Source organism: Neodiprion lecontei, chromosome 4 (genome assembly GCF_021901455.1).
Source record: "Neodiprion lecontei isolate iyNeoLeco1 chromosome 4, iyNeoLeco1.1, whole genome shotgun sequence".
In the NCBI taxonomy this organism is placed as follows: domain Eukaryota; kingdom Metazoa; phylum Arthropoda; class Insecta; order Hymenoptera; family Diprionidae; genus Neodiprion; species Neodiprion lecontei.
Genome location: NC_060263.1, coordinates 614380 through 635043, shown reverse-complemented (window position 1 = coordinate 635043; position 20664 = coordinate 614380). Strand labels below are relative to the sequence as shown.

The 20664-nt window shown below is 41.9% G+C and overlaps 1 protein-coding gene across 5 annotated transcripts in view; it reads left to right on the top strand.

The window, feature by feature from the left end:
• The window catches only part of LOC107220528, a 186157-nt gene that overhangs the window by 15795 nt on the left and 149698 nt on the right, over nt 1–20664 (top strand). For all 5 annotated transcript variants that reach the window (XM_046736336.1, XM_015659171.2, XM_046736332.1 and 2 more), the window contains exon 2: nt 16384–16451. The gene's annotated coding sequence lies outside the window, so the exon portion shown is untranslated. The remainder of the gene's footprint in view (nt 1–16383; nt 16452–20664) is intronic.

Sequence of the window (20664 nt, the reverse complement as noted above, 5' to 3'; positions counted from 1 at the left end):
CTTTATCACAAAATATCGTCCTAAAATGTATCCTTGTCGGTCCTTGTTACGCAGTTTACTATCTTTATTCGTTTTGCTTGGGTATCTCTGTAATCGCGAAAATAAAGTCTTGGGCTGGAATTTCTGCCTTCTTCTTAAGTTTCTGAATTTCGAGACGGAGATGCAGCGCGGTATAAAATCTATGATGTAAGATAAAGTGGGAGAAGAAATCTCGAGGGTTGGGGGTGGTGGATGGGCCGGATGCTACCGTAGAGGCAATCCGTAAAGGAGTGACTCGGAAAGTCGGAAGAGAGTAACTGCCGTCGAGCTTCGCCTAGACCTACCAAGAAGAAGTAGAAGAAGAAGAAGTGAATCTCAACCTCGACTTCTCCTTCCTCCCTTATCCTCTCCTCCGTTTCACAAACGTTCTGGTCTGACGCCCAGCTGCCTTTACTACTAACAGCTTCCGCTATATTTCGCAAATTTACTACCCAGTTTTTAGCTCTATAAGAAATGATATTCCATTAACTTAGATACCGCATTTATCATACCGATTAGAGATTTCAATACGGTTAGTAGATTCTGCACGGTTACACGCTAAACTTAGGATCATTGTCGATTTAGCGTTAGAATCTCTGGACGCTTCGGTATGTGTACCTGTAGTTGTTGGTGGTCGAACTACAGGAGCAAAGTTTACACTCGGGGTATAACCACGGTAATAAATTTTCACTCCCTTTTCTTCCTTGTCCATCCCCCACCCCCACCCATTCTCTCTCACTCTCGGGCTATTCTCTTTCCCATCGGATGCTTCTTGGTTTACCTGTCGTTGACACTTGACGATCACGAGAGGCAAGCCGAGGGTGGACGACCCCTCGCAGCGCGGCAGAGACAATAGAGGCGATTCATCCCCCCACCGACCACTTCTGGCTCCGCTTCCGCTACGGGCGACGATGATAGATACCAAACACGGGGTTGCTATATCTACATCGTGCCGTTTGTCGTTATATCTTTTAGCAGGTGAAGCCGAGTGGCTCTCCCAACCCTCGAGAGCGATCCTCGCCCTTCTTTACACGCCGCAGAACACGGCTCGTGTGTGCACTTTTTCCGCGTTAGCTGTCGAAAAGTCATCATCAGATACCTACCCTTTATCGCGTACTACGTACGGTATATTGCCTGGCTCGTTGTTTTTATCCCTGCAAACACAAGACGCGTGTTCGCATCTCCACCTTTCTCATTGTAAGATTATCGTTTGGTCGATCCTCGGCATCCCCACAATCAATGACTAGCTACGTCTGGTGGTAAAAAACAATAAACCTAGCTTGTACGATTGCTTTGAAAAGTTTCGTCGATTCTTGCCGCTTGAGTTCGGTCTCGTCGCGTCGCGCAGTCACCGTGTGTCCATCGATCAATCCCATTCCATTTTGGGCCCTGCACCGTTACGGGTACGCAGAGGTATCCCAGGGCATTGTCTACCTCGCGTCCACGCGTAGGATCGGCACCGGGATGCAAATCCAGGAGCGTCGTGACGCGTCGGGGAGAAAGGGGGCAGCATTGTTGGCGTCTGCAGGCCCGTTGCTCATTTCCCATTGTCTCCATCAAGGGTCGTCGCGTCGTTATGCATATCGTTGTGCAACGCGGGGTGGTTCTGCAAGCACGTACCCCCCTCCCCGGTTGCATTAGTGCCCGAGCGGAGTGCGTGAAGGGCGTAAGGTGAGCAAGGGGGGGGGGGAGGGTGGAACTGAGCATTCCGCAAACCTCGGGAGGGGCTCTGAGCCGTTAAATGGCCTCTGTTACATACACACCACCGCCGGCATGTGCATGCAGCGTGGTTATATGCCGTCGGGTTATCGCGCGAAAACCGTACCGCGGGGGGTGCTCAGAGTTGGAACGATGACACGCGATACCCGCGGTCGCCCTCCTCTTTATCCCTCCCCCAGGGTGGCGGAGGAACGAATCCACGTTTACCTGTTGCACTCTTCTTATATGATCTGCATAGTTGTTACATTTAATACCTGCCACGTCATTATTGTCATACGCACGTAAGGTTATGGCGAATTCTTCTCATTGCCAGTTTTCATTACTTTCCGCACCTTATCTGTTGTTCTAATTTATCATCACACGTTATTCGTTTAACATATTTTACCCCGGCCGACTGTTTTTGTCACGAATCTACGGTGTACGGTCAACATTACTACGCACATAAAATTATTATAATAAAAGAGACAAATGAAGTTGAATTGGGTGAAAAAAAAAAAACTACAAAGTTTAATTACTGACAACTGTTTTCTCTTTTTGAGTACCACTTTGCGTTTTTTTTTTTTTTCTTTAATTGAATTCTTTTTCTCCGCAATATGGGGATAGTATTCTGATAAAGCTCGTTATAACTCTATTCAGTTATTACTGGTTCAAAGCCTCTTTTTCTTGGTTCTATTTTTTCTTCATTCTTTTCATTTTTACATTCCTTTGACTACACTTTACATCCGATGCACGGTTTAATAGGCAATTTAGCAGAGCGGAGTATATCGTACTTGACGATATATTCGATGCAGAAACTTGGGACTCAACCCCCGCGGTATATGCTCGCTGGGGCTCGTTCGCCCGATATCGCGAATAACTTTTAACGAGAGCGTAGCGAAAGAAAAAGTTTTCAACCCAAATTCAGAATATCGATTAACGAACTTTCCCTCTCCCTCCCTCTCTCTCCTTCTATACACATATATATACATACGTCTTTCTTTCTTTCCGTGTTTTTACCCTCCCCCGTCTTTTTCTCTTTTCCTCTTTCATCCCGCGCACTGCTTCGCTATCCTATAGCGTACCGACTCTTATTGATTTCTACACCCTGCACCACCTTTCCTTACACATCGGCTACTTCCTCCGCCCGTCGTCCGTTTCGAGATGTCCCTTTTTCGCAATTCCCGCTTCATTCCGTGAATAATATAAGACCGCAGGTCTTACAAGCGGTTAAAATAAACATGAGTATAAATAAGCATAATAACATTGTCTCTGAATTTACCTTTTTTTTCCGTTTTTTTTTCTCTCACGTACGAACTCGACGCGATCATTCGTTTCGAAAAGCACCTCCTGCGGTCTGCTTTATGCGTTCAGAGTCAGGCTGCAACTGCAATGGAGTTTATAGCTTGGACGAGCGGGAGGAACGATGTACTTTTTTGCGAGGAGCGAGAGCTAGGCTGGGACTAGGTACGTGCTGCTCGACTGATTCCGCCAATATCCAACCCGCGACGTCTGTATCCCGCAGGTTGCGTCGTCCCTCCAATCTTTCACACCCTTCCCTCCCTCCCTGCCTCACTCCATACCAATTCGTTTACGGCTCGTTTTATTCGACGCTGCCGCGTGCAGTCGAAAAGGCCTACATGTCAATTTTTCCAATTCCCGACCCGTATGTAAAGCTCTTGAAATTAGGGAGCAGGGGAACTAATTACGCTAAATTACAGGAGGTTATTAAAATATTTCGACCGTAGGTCCAGTAAAACTTGTTCCTCCCTCCCTGATTTTGTAACGCTTAAAAAGTACAGCGAAGAACGAAGCGGCACGCTGGCGATGAGAGAAGAATAAGTATATGTTACACCTAATAAGAAATGGCCGAAAGTTTTCTCTGTGTATTTATACAGGTATATACGGCGTTGTATATTTGTATGGCTAGAGGCGGTATGCGTGTGTGTTTGGTACATAAGAGGATGTGTTGCAACGGTAAAACGATGAACTGACGCCGGGGTCCCGAGAAGTGGAAATGACTTCATAAATTTCGACAGTCGTCGTACACTCCGAAGTACAGCTTCGGTTTTGATAACGTGCAGGACGAATTTCGTGTTATAGAAAAATATAACACATCGTGTAGGAGTAGTTATAAGGGGGGCACTTTTTCCTCTCTCTCATATTACGACCAATGCAAAAAATGGATAAAAAAAAAAACTAACTCCGTGACACCGGTCAACGCGAGTTTTTAGTCTTGGTTCTAGATGTCTAGTTTTAATTTTTTCTGCGTAAATAGTAAATGGAAATATAGTTTTATTTGATAAAGTTTGTTTTTGTAGAAATCAGAACGATATTTCGGATTTTGAGACAAATTGCCTATTTTTTCAAACATTTATTGTAGATAACAATTGAACAAACTTCAGTTTTGCATTTCAATCACTATCATTCAAAAACAATAATTAATAATAAACTTTCAATTTAAAAGAATTGGTAAACAAAGTTTAAAAACGAATATTTTTCTTACTCCTTCTATTTTCGTACGGACTTTCTCGTATCAAACTCCAAACGTAATTTCCCATCATGCACTCGTTATACCGCCCCTGATAACGTTAACGATAAAGTCCATCGCATCTTGTTGAAAATGTTTTCCTTTGTCTTCCGAACAGGCACCCATCCATATCAGCGATGAACAGAAAATTTGAAGAATTATTTATTAACGTTAAAACGACAAAAACAAACTTAATAAGTAACGAATAAAGGTTTTGGTTATTATTCGATGTATAGAATCGAAATTTATTTCTCTGCGTAGAAACTCAAAAACAACTAAATTTCTCTTTGCTGGCCTGGGTAATAAAAATCAAAGGTTCGATTATCCGAAACGTCCGACGCATCGCGCTCGATGAGATGATGAAACATGTCTATAATCAAGCTGCTGTCGGCAGGTACAACGTATATAATGTTTATAAATAGGTACATTACTACATATATTTGCGTAGTAGGTATCGGGAGTATCGTATTATACGTTTTAGAGAGGGAGAGAGAGCGAGAGAGAGGGATGACGTAGTACTTGCAGGGGCGATGGGGCGGATGGAGTACTCGAGCTTTGACTCCAATAAAAATCCATTTCTCTTTCCAGCAAAGCTGTAATCACTTACCCGGATTTAATGCCAGATTAATGAGGCAATTCACGTCAAAGGGAAAGGGAGACGAGGCGTGATGAGGGGGCGGAGAGAGGGGCGGGGGGGTTTATAGGAAAGAACGACTGCGCAGAAGCTGGATATCTCACAATTAGTCTACGGGAGATTGCTAATTTTTATCACTACCACAACATTCGAGATCCCCAAAGTTGAAAACTTTTCTCATTCGTTAATTACGTACCTACGCGATATCGTCGTCGTCGTTTCTACATGTCAATAATAATAATAATAATAATAATAATAATAATAATACCTAAACTCTCTCCTCCCTTCGGCGGATTCTCTTATCTCGTATTGTGGGTATAATTATATTGTAACGAACCGGGCGTTACAGAGTAAATAGAACAAGTTCGTAAGCTCACGAAGCGAACAAACAGGGAGCAAAAATTGAAGGATGAGAAAAAATCGCTTTAATGTAAGCGCGTGTTTTACACAGTTTAATGTCCGAAACAAGACTGTTTTTATTTACAATAATGTTGGTTTTCGCAGCAAGCTTATTCATTTTATGACATAATATGAAGGCTTTTACGCGTCTTTCTTTTTATCTACGGTGAATACTAGATCAAAAAAGGTGACAAAACGGCCGATTCAACCCTTTGTAACGATACATCCTGTTACACAAACGGGGCTAAGTCGTTGGATGAAAATTTCGATTCGCGGATTGGCTCCTCGTGGTTGCAGGATTGAGGCTGCCGTTACCCTCGTGGAATAATCGCCAGCAGACCCTCGTACTTAGACCGAGACGTGATGCACGCGTTATACGTATCAGGCCGATAGAGAGGAGAGGAGCGGAGAGTAGAGCAGAGGGGTGGAGGGATGGAGGGATGGAGGGCGATCCAACCGGGTTGCCATTCGGAGAGAGCGAGCTACCGGTCATATTTAATGGATAGTTAAGTAGGGGGCAGTCCACAACGTGATCCGAATCCCAGCGTCCCTTCCTCCCCCGTCCCCAGCCCACCCCCCACACATATACTCCCCCTTGATGCTGCACGTATCTCGTTCGCGCCCGCCACCCCCGACACCCTGCCCTCACCCCTTTATACCGCGTCCGTATCACGTACCGCGCGTATCACGTATCTCTACATATCACACATGCATACATGCATGTCATACATGTATTTACGTGCGTACGTATATTGCACGTACATACGTATCTGTTCTCAAAATCGCGTAACGGCGGATATACCGAACAACCGAAGCCTGCAGATATTTTACGGTATTTGTTTGTGTATAGTATACTGCATACGGTAGATGTATGCGATACGACGCGTTGTGTATCCGCATCGCGTTCCGTTTTACCGGATGAACCCCAAAAGCCGGGGAATGCGAAAGAAATGAAAGAGGGAAATTGACATCGCGCGAATGAAAAATGAATATTCAAAATATTGTTTGCCGTGTTGATGGTTTTTTTTTTCTTTAGTTTTTTTTTTCTTCTCTTTTTATCAAATCATCGCAGCTGATGTACGGGTGGGTGTTGATTTGGTGAAACTGGTTATTTTGCTACTTTAGGATTACCTGAAATTTAGTAAACCCTTGATGAAGCATCGACAAACAACTCGGATTTTGTAAATTCAACTTCTTCGATTATTCTCCGTAGGTAGAAAAACAGTAATTTTTGTTTCAACGTTTCGACACGTTCACGTTCACGTTCGCGCTACCGACTTCAGCCTCGTAATAATTTTCAGTGAAAATCTGGCTACTCGAAAGGTCACAAAAAGTGTTGAAAAAAATATATCCACGGTATGTATTTTTATACCTGCAGGGTATCCTGCACCCTGATACCAATCTTTCTCTCTCTCTTTCTCTCTCGCATATATATATATATGTAATCCATTTGCGTTAACTCAAGGATCGATTCGGCAGAGCGTGGATAACGGGGCTATAAAAGTTGATCCTTTTATCATTAATGTCCTTCCTCCTGCGGCGGGGAGGCGAGGGGCCGCAACACGAAAATAGTATTCCAACTTGCCGGTTGAGCCCGGTGTCCTGCTCACCCTCCCCTCATTCTATACACGCCTAATACCTTATACGCATGATTTATCTGTTTATCATCCGTGTGTTTGGGTATGAAACGGACAGCAAATGCCTGTACATACCTACCGTAGATAGATATGTAGATTATTATATGCGTGCATGTCACATGCATGCATATTCTACGAAGCTCGTTTGTTTGCTGTATATTCATGCATGTAATGTGTAATGCACAGGTAGTGCATATTGATTGTCAATTAATTTTTCCAATACGTAGCGTATAGCAGTATGAAAGCTCTTGTGATGCTGCGTTGCGATTAAAAAAAAAAAATAACAGTCTGTAGTAACACTGGTCAACAAGTGTTTTGTTACCCTTGATATTTGTTAGTTTTTCGAAATTTGCTCTGGTTATTTATTTTAGCGACATTTTCATACATTACTCAAAAAATTAATATCTACATGTATGAAAAATTCTATTTTTGTTTTAATATCGAAAGTTTGTCAAAAAGATAGTACACAGCTTGACAAAAAAAAGGAGTAGTTTATTTACTTATTTTTGTTTGCTATTATGGTTGCCCTTATATTTCTCCTGAATTTTGACGCCTCGGGAAGGAAGAATTTACGAATAAAATCATGATTATATTAGAAACCATCCCCCTCCTTTAAATACTCCAATAACGTGAAAACTAGGACCACTCTGATATAATCGTGAACTTATTCGTAAATCCTTCCTTCTCGAGGCATCAACATTCAAGGAAAAAATTAGGGAAGCAAAAAAAAAAAAGAGTAAGAAATTTTTGCTTTATTGACCTGTGTAATTTAATGTACTACGGTGCAACACGATTCAATCAGTTTTCAGGTAATTGTCTACTTTTATAACGCATTTAGTACCAAATCATCTCGTGGTGGTAACTGCCCTGACCTAACCGTGTACGTGTGAAGGGGAAATAATTAAAAAAATAAAGAAAGGAATAAAAAAGAGAAAAAAATTGGAAAAGGAATAAAGAAACTCCTATATATGTATAGACGTATAATAGGCATAGGTAAAAGTTGATCCGGTCTTACGGCTAGGTGCGGGGGGAGGGTTAGAGTAGAATGGGGGATATAAAAGTTGATCCCTTTATCACTAATGTTCCCTCTCGTACGCCGCAAAGGGAATAAGGCGATACGGAAATACCGGCACATGTCGCGGTATTATTGCACGGCCTTATTACACGTATATGTATAATACCGTAGGTGTGGTATCGGTACGTATGTGCCTACATGCACGTGGCGGCGGCTTGCGGAATACCTCGCCTCACGTATCTGCGGTGTAACACGTAGAGCCCCAGGTTTAAACGGGGATTCTTTTTCAACACCCGCGTAGCGCGATAAAATTTTAGCGAAAGCTATATCGTACGTACATGGTTGTATGTATTGCGTTATACGCGGTTATACATTATACGCCCCAAACCTCGTACATACATATGCATACAAATATATATGCACACACACACACACACACACACACATATATATATATACATATTATACATATATATGCGTGTAATAACGTACCTTTTACGAATCTTATCTCTTATCGCGTCATTTTCCTTTTTATTATTATATAGATGTATATATAATGTATATACGTATATATGTATTATGTATTACGTATATGCCGCAGGGATTCCCGTCTTTCCGCAGGCTTATCGTTCGCATATTATTATAATATATATTTATTTGCGGAATTTAGATCAGACGCTTTGTAACATTATTTTTCGCGATGCTTCTATACAGATGAAAGTCTTCTCTCGTTAAAATATATTTTCCACCTCCCATAGCGTAGAGAAACTTCGATAGACTTTTTTACCGAAGGTTTATGTTAGTCGAGGTTATTTCATTTCCCTCTCATTGAGCACGTATAATAATTAATATATATACATGTATATACATATATATATATATGTATATGTATACGTGCTATGTAGATTTGATCGACATTTTTATAACGAGGGTACGCTCTACTCCTGTAATAAAACTCAATAATTAGTTGGAGAGAAAGAGAAAAAAGGAAAATATCGAGCAGAGCTAATCGGCTAAACCGCCCCCGTTTGCACACCCGAGTATTAATTCGTTGAATATAATTTTCATCCAACGTTCGTTCGTCAGGCTCCGCGGGCAGCAGCAATTCGGATTTTCAATTACCGTAATTGCGACGTCGACGGTAACAACCCTGCTATAACAATTAATCCCGTCAATCAGCAGCTGACGCGTCGGTCTTTTAAGGTCTGTACGGTAGCTACAACAATTACACCCCTATGCGGCATATTATAATAAATACATTGTTTATCGTGCGGTGTACGCTTAATATCGGAAGGTGTAACAGCGGGACGACAAAAAATCGTAATGTCAATGATAATAGTAATAAACAGACTGGTAAATAAATGAAGTAAACCTAAGATAGAGAGAGAAACGAATGTGTGTGTGTGTGTGTGTGTATGTACATTAGACTGTATGAAAAAATGTATTTTTTTTTCCTTTTTTCAAAGTTCAACACGAAAATATTGTTCCTAACGGTGAAAACAACATGCCATCCAAGTTTTAGCTCTTAATATTATTAAACTTTGCGGTGCATCGTCGCGATTTTCTATTTCTCACGTAAATAACGTGGGGAATTTTTTTTACTTAACTTTTGAATTTTATAACGCGTCAACGCGTCAGTGTACTGATAGGACCAGAACGTATTTTTGTAGGGAGTTGAAAGCTCTACAAAAAAGGTCTCATATCATTTTATGATAAATCCAAAAGTTATTTAAGGTCAAAAGGTATTTAAGATCCTTGAATAACTTTTGAAAGAGTGGATTTATCATAAAATTAAAAGAGACCTTAACTAATGCCTTGACGAGATATAAAGTTTGAAAGTTAAAAAAAAAAAAATATCCCATGTTATCTAACTGGGAAATACAAAATCACGACGACGCACCTCTAAATATTAACATTAAGAGCTGAAACTTGAACAACAGCGTCTCTTCTCCGTCATTTGGAACTATATTTTCGTCTTGAATTTTGAAAAAAAAAACAGCGAATTTTTTTTGATAGAGTGCAACGTACACAGGCACATACCTACACGTGTAGGTACACAGTCGCCGGGGGGGAAGAAGAATGGCGCATGCATCACCTGCCATGCATCCCTTCGACTTTTGCGAAAAAGGGGATGAACGTTGAGAAGGAGGGGGGAGGGGGTCGGCTTTGTCCGCGGAACGAGGGTAACAGGTGCAGCAGCTAGAAAGTCTGTAACATCCGTACAGCTGTATGGATATGTGTGCGAGCTGCGAGCGAGGGCGCCGATGCGGATAGACGAAGGATGAAGAAGGGCGGCGAAGGAGGGGGAGGGGGGCGCTTTCGCGTTCTCTATAGAAATACGTACATTACAATCCCCGGCGCCGCCATGCTCGGAACCGGATGTACGGACGGACGACATCTCGACACTCCAAAACCACCCCGACGCGTTTCGGCCGAGTTGGAAATTACGTCGTAACGTCCATTCGCGTGAAGAACCATTTTCCCGTTTTCATCCCTTCGCTTCTTGCGTCGAAAGTTATTTTTGGGATGAAAAAACGCGCCGACGGTCGCTAGGCTGTAACAGGGTTGTAAAAAGTAACCAAAACAAAAGAAAAAAAAAAGAAAAAAAATGTAATATCAACGAGTTTAATCGTTGGATACAAAATCTAAAATATGCCCGAGAGGAATGGGGGAAGGATTTTTTTATGCGGTGCGAATCGCGATGGCTTAGGGAGATTTTTCATTGGCTTTAGGCGAGGTATGCTCGAAAACAGTGAAGAAGAATAATACGGACTGAGAAATGCTGTTTCTTTGGATTACGTAATGCTGTGGAAAATGATACCTATAAGTATACAAGTATACCGTATTCTTCTGCACTCCGAAAACGCCGCGAGGGACTTTCTTATCGGGGAAAAACGCTTTATTCAGTTCTGGTTCATATATTCTTCCATTTCTGCAACATTTTACGACGACGTAGTGTTACGACTTTTTTCAAGGAGAGAGAGAGAGAAACAGAGGGTGGGAGAGGGGGAGAGAGAGTAAGTACCTCGGAGCACCAGGATCAAGTATTGTTTATTCGAGGGGAATACAAAACTGCATATCTGAAATTTCGTTCCTTCTGATATGTCATTTACTTTGCTAGGCTCGTTGTTGGCGTGCCGAAAATTCGAAAACTTCCGACCTTAGTAGGTGTAACTTGGCTATACATATATGTAGGTCCGACGGCTCGGTATGTTATATCGTCTATGATCAACCCGAACCGTGTTCAAGTTTCCCGCATATTTGGTTTCTCTTTTTTACTCTTTTTATTTTCATCCGTCTCCTTCCACCTTTGTGAAACACACGTTGTTTGGACAAGAGTGCGGACCAGACAGGTCTGCGGAACGACCGTCTGTTCTCCGATCCGTTTCATCATGCTATCCCTTTCGCCCTTTGAACATCCGAGACCACGCTGCTTGTCGCGCGATGATTGGAGTCGCGTTGATGAGGGAAAAGGAACCGTGCAGGGGTAGTGATTGATATTCGATGAAAATGATGAGGATGAAGAAGCGCGGTCAGGGTTCAAAACGAGTTGGTTGTCAAAACGAAGCTTACTTATAACACGATTACAGAGAATCGACGAGACAACTGTTGTTTTTTCCATGATGTCTCGTTAGGTCAACGTTACCAACTTCACCCTTCTTTACTCAGCCGTGATATATGCACATTGGAATATGTAATCGAAAGAAGTAAAAGAGGAACCACGTGGTGTTTGTCAAGATGGCGAATGGAGCCTTGTGCCAATTTCTATCCTCGTAAGATTTCCCAGAACAACCGACCGACCAACCATGCAGCCACACGAATCTATTATTCGCGTGTCGGGACGCGTAGAGAACGGAGAGGCGAGGACGGAGGGAATGGGAAGAGAAGGAGGACGCCGGAACGCCTTCGGTGAAGACCAGTAATCGTGAATATTTTCTCACATCTGTCCCGTCGGTCAAAGATATGGCTGAGGTCCAATTGCTCGCTCGCTTGCCTCCGAGAGACGGCAAAGAGTCGAGGTAACCTCCACCCTACCGCCTACCAGCTTTCCAAGACCCAGCCCATGCGCTTTTCCGATATTTTCTTGGACGGATCTTCCGACACTTCCTCGATTCACACGCGTCGCCGTAATTTCGCGTGCCGGTTCATCGCGCTTTTGCATGGGACAAATATTGTATCCATCTACCATAAACCATTTCATCATTCACTCACCGTTTCCTCGCACCTTGCAAAAGAGTGCGGAGTAGATCTTGACCTCATGTTTTTTTGTAGAAAATTCTTGGATGTATGTAGGTCATCTTAGAAAAAAAAAACCACATCAAAAAGATCTTTTGTCAACGTTTCGACCCGTGGTAAGGGGACATTTGTTTATTATTATAGTATCTACGTTAAAACAAACAATCGTTTTGGTTACTCACTAATCTCACTGGGATAATAATAACAGAAAAAGAACAAAGCCACTTACCTAGTACAATCTTCAGCCATGTGATTGGTGAAGACTGCAACCTTCGGAAAATTCTTCATACATACCTACTCGTGTTAAACGTGACGATTTTTTCGAGCCTTGCGTCTCGTTACAGCGTGAAGCGCACTTTTGCAACGGAAATTAATACATCAGGGATGAAGACACGAAAACAAGTTAGTTCTATCAGGCTCATCTCCGCGGTAAGTGAGGCGCGTTTATACCGACTTCCGATCGGCGAGACGCGTCGCGCTTAAGCGGAGATACATGAATTAACCGATGACGGTCATCTTGTTTTACGGTTCGTCTTGATGTCGTTCCTCCTCCTTCTTCTTCTTCTTATTCTTCTTATTCTTATTCTCCTTTGTTTTCGCTTACTTTTCTTCTTTTTTCGGTCGATTCACGGGACCATCGGCGACAGACGGGTTCCTCCTCGCTCTCGGGTTTGGGGGTGGTTTTCGTTTGGGTATAACTCTTCCTCGCGACCCTTCAACGTTGTAGGTGTTTATCATGGCCCGTCCTCCCTCGGCGTCTGCGATGAACGCCAGAAACTTGGACCCGGGCCAACCCTCCACCCTCCCGCCCCTCGCCAACCCTTCGGCTATAGGACCACGCCGCCACGCTTTCACAACCTCTTTGTCTCGCCTTCTCCCCTCCCGCTACGTCCTCGATAAATTATTGTTTATCCTCTCTTCCTTTCTATTTCTCTTATGTACCATACCTCTCTCTACGGAAACGTGTTATTATTTGTTATTAATAATAATGCCGCCCCCTCTACCCTCCCCACCCCCTTGACGATAGATTGCCACGATCCTCTCACCCGTTTTATACTGAAACACACCTTTACGCGCCACTCGGTCGACTGGACATTTGTAATTTTTTCTCTCCTTCTCTCCGTGTCTTAGCTTTTAAGTCAGTTTTAAGGTCTTTATATTTGTCTTTGTACAACCAATTTGTGTAATGTGCACTCACGGGTTGAACCCCAGAGCCAAATAAATATCCTCATCATCATTATCATCATCTTTCTCTCTAACTCTATCTATTCTATCTTCTCTTCACACTAGCTTTAATTAGTTTTAAGATACTACTGTTTGTCTTCTCTGCTCTCTTTATACTCATGGTTCTTCACCCTAGTATGATAATAACGAACGTTCTATTTTATTCTATTCTCTCACTCTTTCTTTTACCTTCTGACGACACCTTTAATTTTTTTTTTTTTTTTTAATTTCGAGACGAAATCCTTTCTTCCAAACTTTTATATGCGAAACGTTGGCGACAGGTATGTGTTTAGCACTTTCTCGACGTTAAAATGAAGTTGTTGTACGGGGGTGAAGGTCTGAAAAAAATTCATCGCGTATACCGCCTCCTAGAGAGATAAAAACGCAACTCAAGTCTGTCTACGTGTGTAGACGCTTCTTGGAATTTCTTCTCTTCTTTATATACTTACGAAACACTTTATCGAATATCGCGTGACGATCAAGATCAAATCTCCGTAGGCCAGGCACAACAATTTCGCGGAACGTATGAGGGATATCGAAAAAAGTTGATGACACCTACGTCGTCGTCTTGGTTGTTGTAGTTTTTTGTTTTTTTTTTTTTTTTTACCTTTAGCCGTCTTTATCTTTTCCCCATTATTTATTTGTAACGTATTTCGGGGAGTTTGAAGAAGATCGCTTTGTTCGACAGAGCGGAAAAAGTATCGTGGATAAAAGTATTAGACCCGACTCTGTTTATACCTAATACGTGACGGGGTTTTGTTACGCGTCGATTTCGTTTCTCCCTGTCTCGGTGTTTTTACGCGCGGGTGCAGGCTGCGAAATAATTAGCAGCGCGGATGAGGGTAAATGCCTGTTTTCTACCGCCTCCACCCACAACTCCTCGCATCCAACTTCGCGGCGGTTACGTACGGAACTCGTCAATTCTCTTCTTCGGGGCGTAGCTACGCGCAGCTATGCGTAAGGGAGGAGGATTGACTGCCACCCCCGTTATACTGTACATATACCGCGGAACAAAGCACAGCTGACGGGTGCTGCGGCTCGTTAACACGGAAGACGATTGCGTGTTGTGTAAAGGAGATTCGTTAGCGCCTGAAATTAAACCCTCGAATCATTACCGTCACCATCACCTTCCACCGATCTTCTCAACCCCTGGGGGACCCCTTCGCTCCTAAAACAAGAAGCAGCCGTCCATGTTCTTCTCCTCTCCCTCGCGGGAAATTAACTTTCTTCTCCTATGGCTTACCGTGTATAATATATCAGGATTATATTCTTTTCCGTCTATTGTGTACACTGGGGCGGTGCCTCATTTACGGCGTTGACAAATTTTCTCCGTCCCACCACCCCCGAATCAACGTGAAATAATTTAAAAACAACTGCCTATTTTTTTTCCAATTTTTATCTCAATGTTGTAAGATAGTCCGCATTGTGATCCAAGTCTTTTGTATGGAAATAACATGGGAAAAACATTTTTTCTCGGTATATATTTTATTGTAAGAGTAATAATGTTAAAAAAATTCTGTAACTGCGTGGTTTTAGCGGGCATTAGTGCTACTATCTGAGAAAAAATTTACATCATCATACCAGCCAATCTAGGCAAATTGCGCCTACTCCAAATAAAAAAACATAAAGAAAGAAAGATTTCGAGGATTTTCTTTTTTTTTTTTACTCTACCCATCGTCATCACGTCACTTTACGCACGCTTTAACCGTCGGTGTGAAAAACCTCTTCATCACACTCCACGTTATAGCTGAGGTAACTGTGAGGGGCGGGAGGGGATAGGTCTATAGACTCGAGGCGTGACTTATTGTCCGATTGCCAAATGCCTGTCTTGCAACTAGGTGTGTAGATTTTATTTTCCTTTGCTTTCTATTTTCAATCTCATCTCGTCTCTTGGTGTTTTTTGTTTTTTTTTTATTTCTCTCTCTCTCTCTGTCTCTCTCCCCCTCTCTCACTCTCCGCTACCCTACTTTTTGGCATCCCGCTCGGATCGTGTATGGCCCCGAGACTATATAATATATAATCTTGACACGTGCTTCGGTTACGCTCCATTTAATACCGCTGAGCGTAAAAACGATTTCTTCTTTAATTAAACATCGTCACGAATAACTTGACCCCGTATCTGCAGACTTCGGTTATACGCAAATGCATACAATACATAGGCTATATATATTACACGTACCTGTATCTGTATTGAAATACGAACGGCAGTGGTGAAATTAATTATCGGAAGCTGTAATTTGTCATTATTATTACACACTCGCGTACGAAACAGCTGCCGATGTGTATCATTCAGGTATAATAATTCTACCTGCCGCAAAACTGTATAAAAGTCATTTTTGATTAACCAGTTGTATCTTCTTTGTTCCATAATTTTTCTCTTTCTCTGCCTCTTTATCGTGCAACAAACTTCGGATTATCAGCTACAATGCATTCTATACTACACCGCGGGTAAGACACCAATTCCCTGCATGAGCGAACGTATCGGAATACTTTCGATTTTCAGAAAAAGTAAAGCAGGAGGGAGAGAAGGGGAGTGAGATAGAGTGAGAGAAAGTGGCGAGGAGTGAGAATGGGGCGAAGAAGGGGGGTTAAAAGGAACGCACCCGTAGGGACCAAAGGGACCGAACTTCGTCTCTCACGGGTCGGCGGATTGATCCGTATCGATTCGATGGGCACCACTCGAAACTCGGGGGCTTGCGTCGCCTAGCTTATACGAGTCCCGTCGGGATTCCAGCTCTCCCAGTCATTAGCCACCGTGCCGATACGAAAGCTCCCCCTCGCCCCCTCATATCTCGGACCACCGACGTTCACCGTTCGCTTGAGCTATTGGCCATTTTCCTCCATTCGCGACGACGCGCTTCAACGGAAACTCGATAAAGATTTATTGAATGTGTCATCCTCTTCTTTATTGAAATCTCCTCTCTATCTATCTATCTATGTATTTCTCTCGCTTTACGGAATTCTAATTTTTGTTCTTTACGCGTTTGTGTTTCAGGACTTGATCCGGAAGTGCGGTCGGTATATTCAAATGCTGCACTGAGCTGGAGAGGCGTTGTCTTTACGGTGAGCATCTCGTTTTTAGGGTTCCGTAGCTTAAAATGAAAAAAAAACGCAACCCTTACAGGATCACTTCGATGTCCATTTGTCCACAAGACCTTTTTTCCGTGGAACGAGTAGCGGTATTGAGATGAAATTAATATCGAATACTAAGGTCTACGATACCTTGGAAATGACAAAAATTCAAGCTTCTAATTGTAAGTCAGCGCAATCAATAGAGATATGGCCATTTATGTCGCATGTGTTTATACTCGCAAACTCACTTGTCAAAACCCATAGGATACTTCCCATTGACCTAGAATCATGAAACTCGCAGAGAAGCAAGTTCTCGCAGCGGAAGTAAAGAACAAGGTCCATAAATAGTTAATTTTGAGTTGTATAGCATAAAAAAAAAAAAAAAAAAAAAAAATACTCGCACTTGTCCGGTTTTATTTCATAGCTTGAAATTTCGACCATTAACGATGCGGAATTCGCCACAAAAAGTACACATCCGTATACCTCGGAGAAGTATACGGCTTACATGTGTACCAGGAGGAATTTAATTTTACGACTCGACACTCGCTGTCCTATATCACGACGCTCTCTTCTCAAGATTCCTGCTGCAAGCCACCTTGATAATGTAATCTTGTACCGTATGGCTAACTGTTAAACCCGCCGTGCCCAAGAGTCACGTACCAGAGCTGAAGTCGTTAATCGTTTTTATCAGAAAATTATGCTCGCCCCGTGTCCTTGGAAAATCGCATTTTCAACTTCCGCTTCTTCTTCCTCCCACACCTCTGTCCCCGATTCCTCGCCTTGGCGATATTTTAACGTTGTCCTTTATTCGTAATCACGCGGGGGGCGGCCGTGGCCATTGCAAACTCCAACCCTAAATCGCGTTTCCCTCATTTTCTCGAGGGGCGCGCGAATCCAGCTAACGTCCCCCTCTTCCCGCCCCTTCCACCTTCTCTCCCTCTCTTTATCCTCGAACCCGCAGTCTTCCTCGCTAGTAGCCAGTGGAGTATGAAAAAAGAGAGAAAGAGAGACAGAGAAAAAAGGCGAAAAAAAAAAATTATCCAAAAGTTCTCCGAGTGTTTGGATGAAGAATAGAATTTCCGTTCCTTCCCTCCGCCACCCTCAGTTCTTCATTCCTGCCCCTTCTCGCGCGAATGCCTTAACGCGTTTAGGCGGCCTATGAATAAATTTTCCAAGGTGAGCAGGAGAAAAAGAAAAAAAAAAAAAGAAGCAAAGGTGAAAAAAGAACGAAAGAAAAACGAAAGGTGGGAAAAAAAAATTCGAAGGAAATAATAACGCGGGAAAGGTGATGGTAATAGATATTTATTATATTACAACGGCTATCATACCTATATCTGTACAATTGACAAATGAACGCAACGCATGAATTGGAATGTAAAATGATGGCAAAAAAAAAAGAAAAAGAAGAGAAACGGAATCCCAAATATTCGTATCCGAATGAAACTGCGAGAAAGAGAATGGGAAAGGGTGGAAACGAAGCGTTGTATTTTGAACGACCCTTCCATCCGATTCACCCTGTAGCCGAGTTTTCGAAAGGGTCTGATCCACGCGGTGTATATAGTTGCCACCACATAGCTGCGTAATTTTGCAATTTGCCGGACTCGACAAAGAGCTTTACATGCTACAGCTAACTTCCCGGCATTGGATACGTAGGCATTCGCCAATGTGTGCGAGGGGGAAGATAAAGAGGGTAGGAGAAATAGAAAGACAGGAGAGTGGCGTTTGTCGAATCGCACAATTGTGGAATTGTAGAATTGTGGAATTGTGGAATTGTGGAATTGTGGAATTGTGGAATTGTGGAATTGTGGAATTGTCCGGGGTTTTGTGTGTGCGCGCGGCATCGTCTCTTTCAATATTATATGTATGTATAGCCTGGCTTATGTTTGGTCGAGGGAAATATCATTGGTCTTCCCTCGCCTCCTCTCTCTTCCCACCATTCGCACAAATCTCCGTCCCGCTTCAACCCATCCCCAGCTTCGCGGGAAACTAATATCGGAAATTGGTAATTAGACTAATAAGTTGAAACGCCGACTTCGCCACAATATCAAATTTTGTTCAATCCCAGACTGCTATTGTTACACACGTGTAATACATCGCAGCTTTTGGTTTTTAACTTTTTTTCCCCACACATCTCTACGTATATGACCATACAACATACCCGTACGTCCGTGATATTCTATAGTATATATATAGGTATATATATAATAATAATAAAAGCCTACCTATATATATATATGTAAGCTTGGGTACGTCACCAAGCTACGTAGCGCCGCGCGTTGGCTCATGCGCAAAGAGTCAGTATGAAAGATGACTCCGAGCTACGAGCACTAATGACAATACAAAAGTCATAACAAAGGTTTGCTATCGGCAACTGTATTGATTCAGGTTAGTTTGTAAGTGTGTGCGATTAATGTAAATAACTTATCGTTTTGTTAACTCTTGTAAATATTTGATATTTCAGTTGTTTACTACATCATACAAGTGTTGATTAATAACCTCAAATCCACTCCATCAAAGTTCCTTGTCTGTCGCTTACAAATCAATACAATGGAGAAAAAAGCAAAATTTTACTTCGTCTCGGAGGCTGGCATAGACTCAGCAAAAAGTACAGCAGTGAAAGTAAAAAAAATTCAGCTGCTTGGGCAAGAGGAAAGTTTTTTGTTTCCAGCGGACAAGCAGACGAGAGCTCAGCATGATAAGCTTTTCGAGAATGCTATTGTGAAGAACGTAGTCAAGAGTCTGAAGCAACGCAACAAATTTCGTAATGTAGTATTGACATTGTCTGAAGAACTGGAAAACATCTACTTGGATGAGGAAGGTAATGTTGTTTTTCATGACGAATATCTTGAAGAGGATACCCCAATGCAAGAGGCAAGCGGAAACAGAGAGGCATCAGCCACGAGTGAGAGGAAAACGAGCTCGCTCGTGAAAGACATGGTAGTGGAAAAGTTTAATGGTGAGAATATGAATGCGAGTAATTGGATGCGTTTATATGTGCAGGAGTGTGACAGAGTGGGTATCGCGCAAAACAAATACGCGGAAGTTTTGAGATTGTTCCTAGAGAAGGGAGCGTTAGATTGGTATAGCGTATCGGTAAAACAGATTTCTTTATTGAACTGGGAAGCGTGGAATAACTCTTTTATCGACACCTTTGCCGCGCAGTCCTGGGTAGACATTGAGTATGCTTACAATTTCAAATTTTACAGCGGATCGTTACTAGAGTATGCGCTAAAGAAAAGGAGCTTATTATTAGAAGCGGATGATAGCCTATCCGTAAGCACTCAAATAAACATGATCGTGATTAGTTTACCAAAGTTTATTCAAAATAAACTAGATAGAAAGTCCATCGGGTGTGTAGACAGTCTCATGTCAAAACTAAAACAAATTGGGAAAATAAGTGATAAGAAAAACGAAAATGTAAACAAGAAAAGCTCAAATGAGAAAAGGCCATGTAGTATTTGCGAAAAACTAGGATATAGAAATAGATTCCATTTGGAAACAGTATGCCATAACAAAGATAGGCAAAGTAAAAATCCTAAAAATGAAAATATCAGGGTCACAAATAATAATGAAGTTCAGGAGATATTAGCTAGGCAAGAGGAATCAAAAAACGATTAGTCCTCCCACTTATAAAAATAAAAATATTTGCAAATGGCAATCCAGCAACAGCTTTATACGACTCTGGATCAAATGTTTCTTTGATCAGTAGTACATTCATAACTAATAAAAAAAATATTAAACAAATAATAAGTGGGAGAGATACCATCAAAGGTTTAGCTGGGATTGCAAAAACGGAGGGCATTGTAGATTTAAGAATAAAAATTTGTAACATCGAGGAGAATTTTCAATTTTTCATTGTTAAAGGAAATGCTATGGATGGTGAATTTTTGATTGGATTAGATGCGATAAAAAAATTCAGGTTATGCCAAGATGAAAATTTGAGGATATCTCAAAAACAGGAAAATACAAAATTGGTCAAGAAAAGTAATTTCAGTAAAATGAGCGCAAAAAAAATCGATGAAATAATACAAAAAAATGAGAAAATATTTGCAAAATCAAAATTTGACATAGGAACAGTAAAGGGTTATGAAGCCACAGTAAAGTTGACAGAAAATAGGTACATTTCAAAGAAACCATATAAATGCTCTTTTCAAGACAAAGCAGAAATTGAAAACCAAGTAGAGGAATTATTAAATGCAGATTT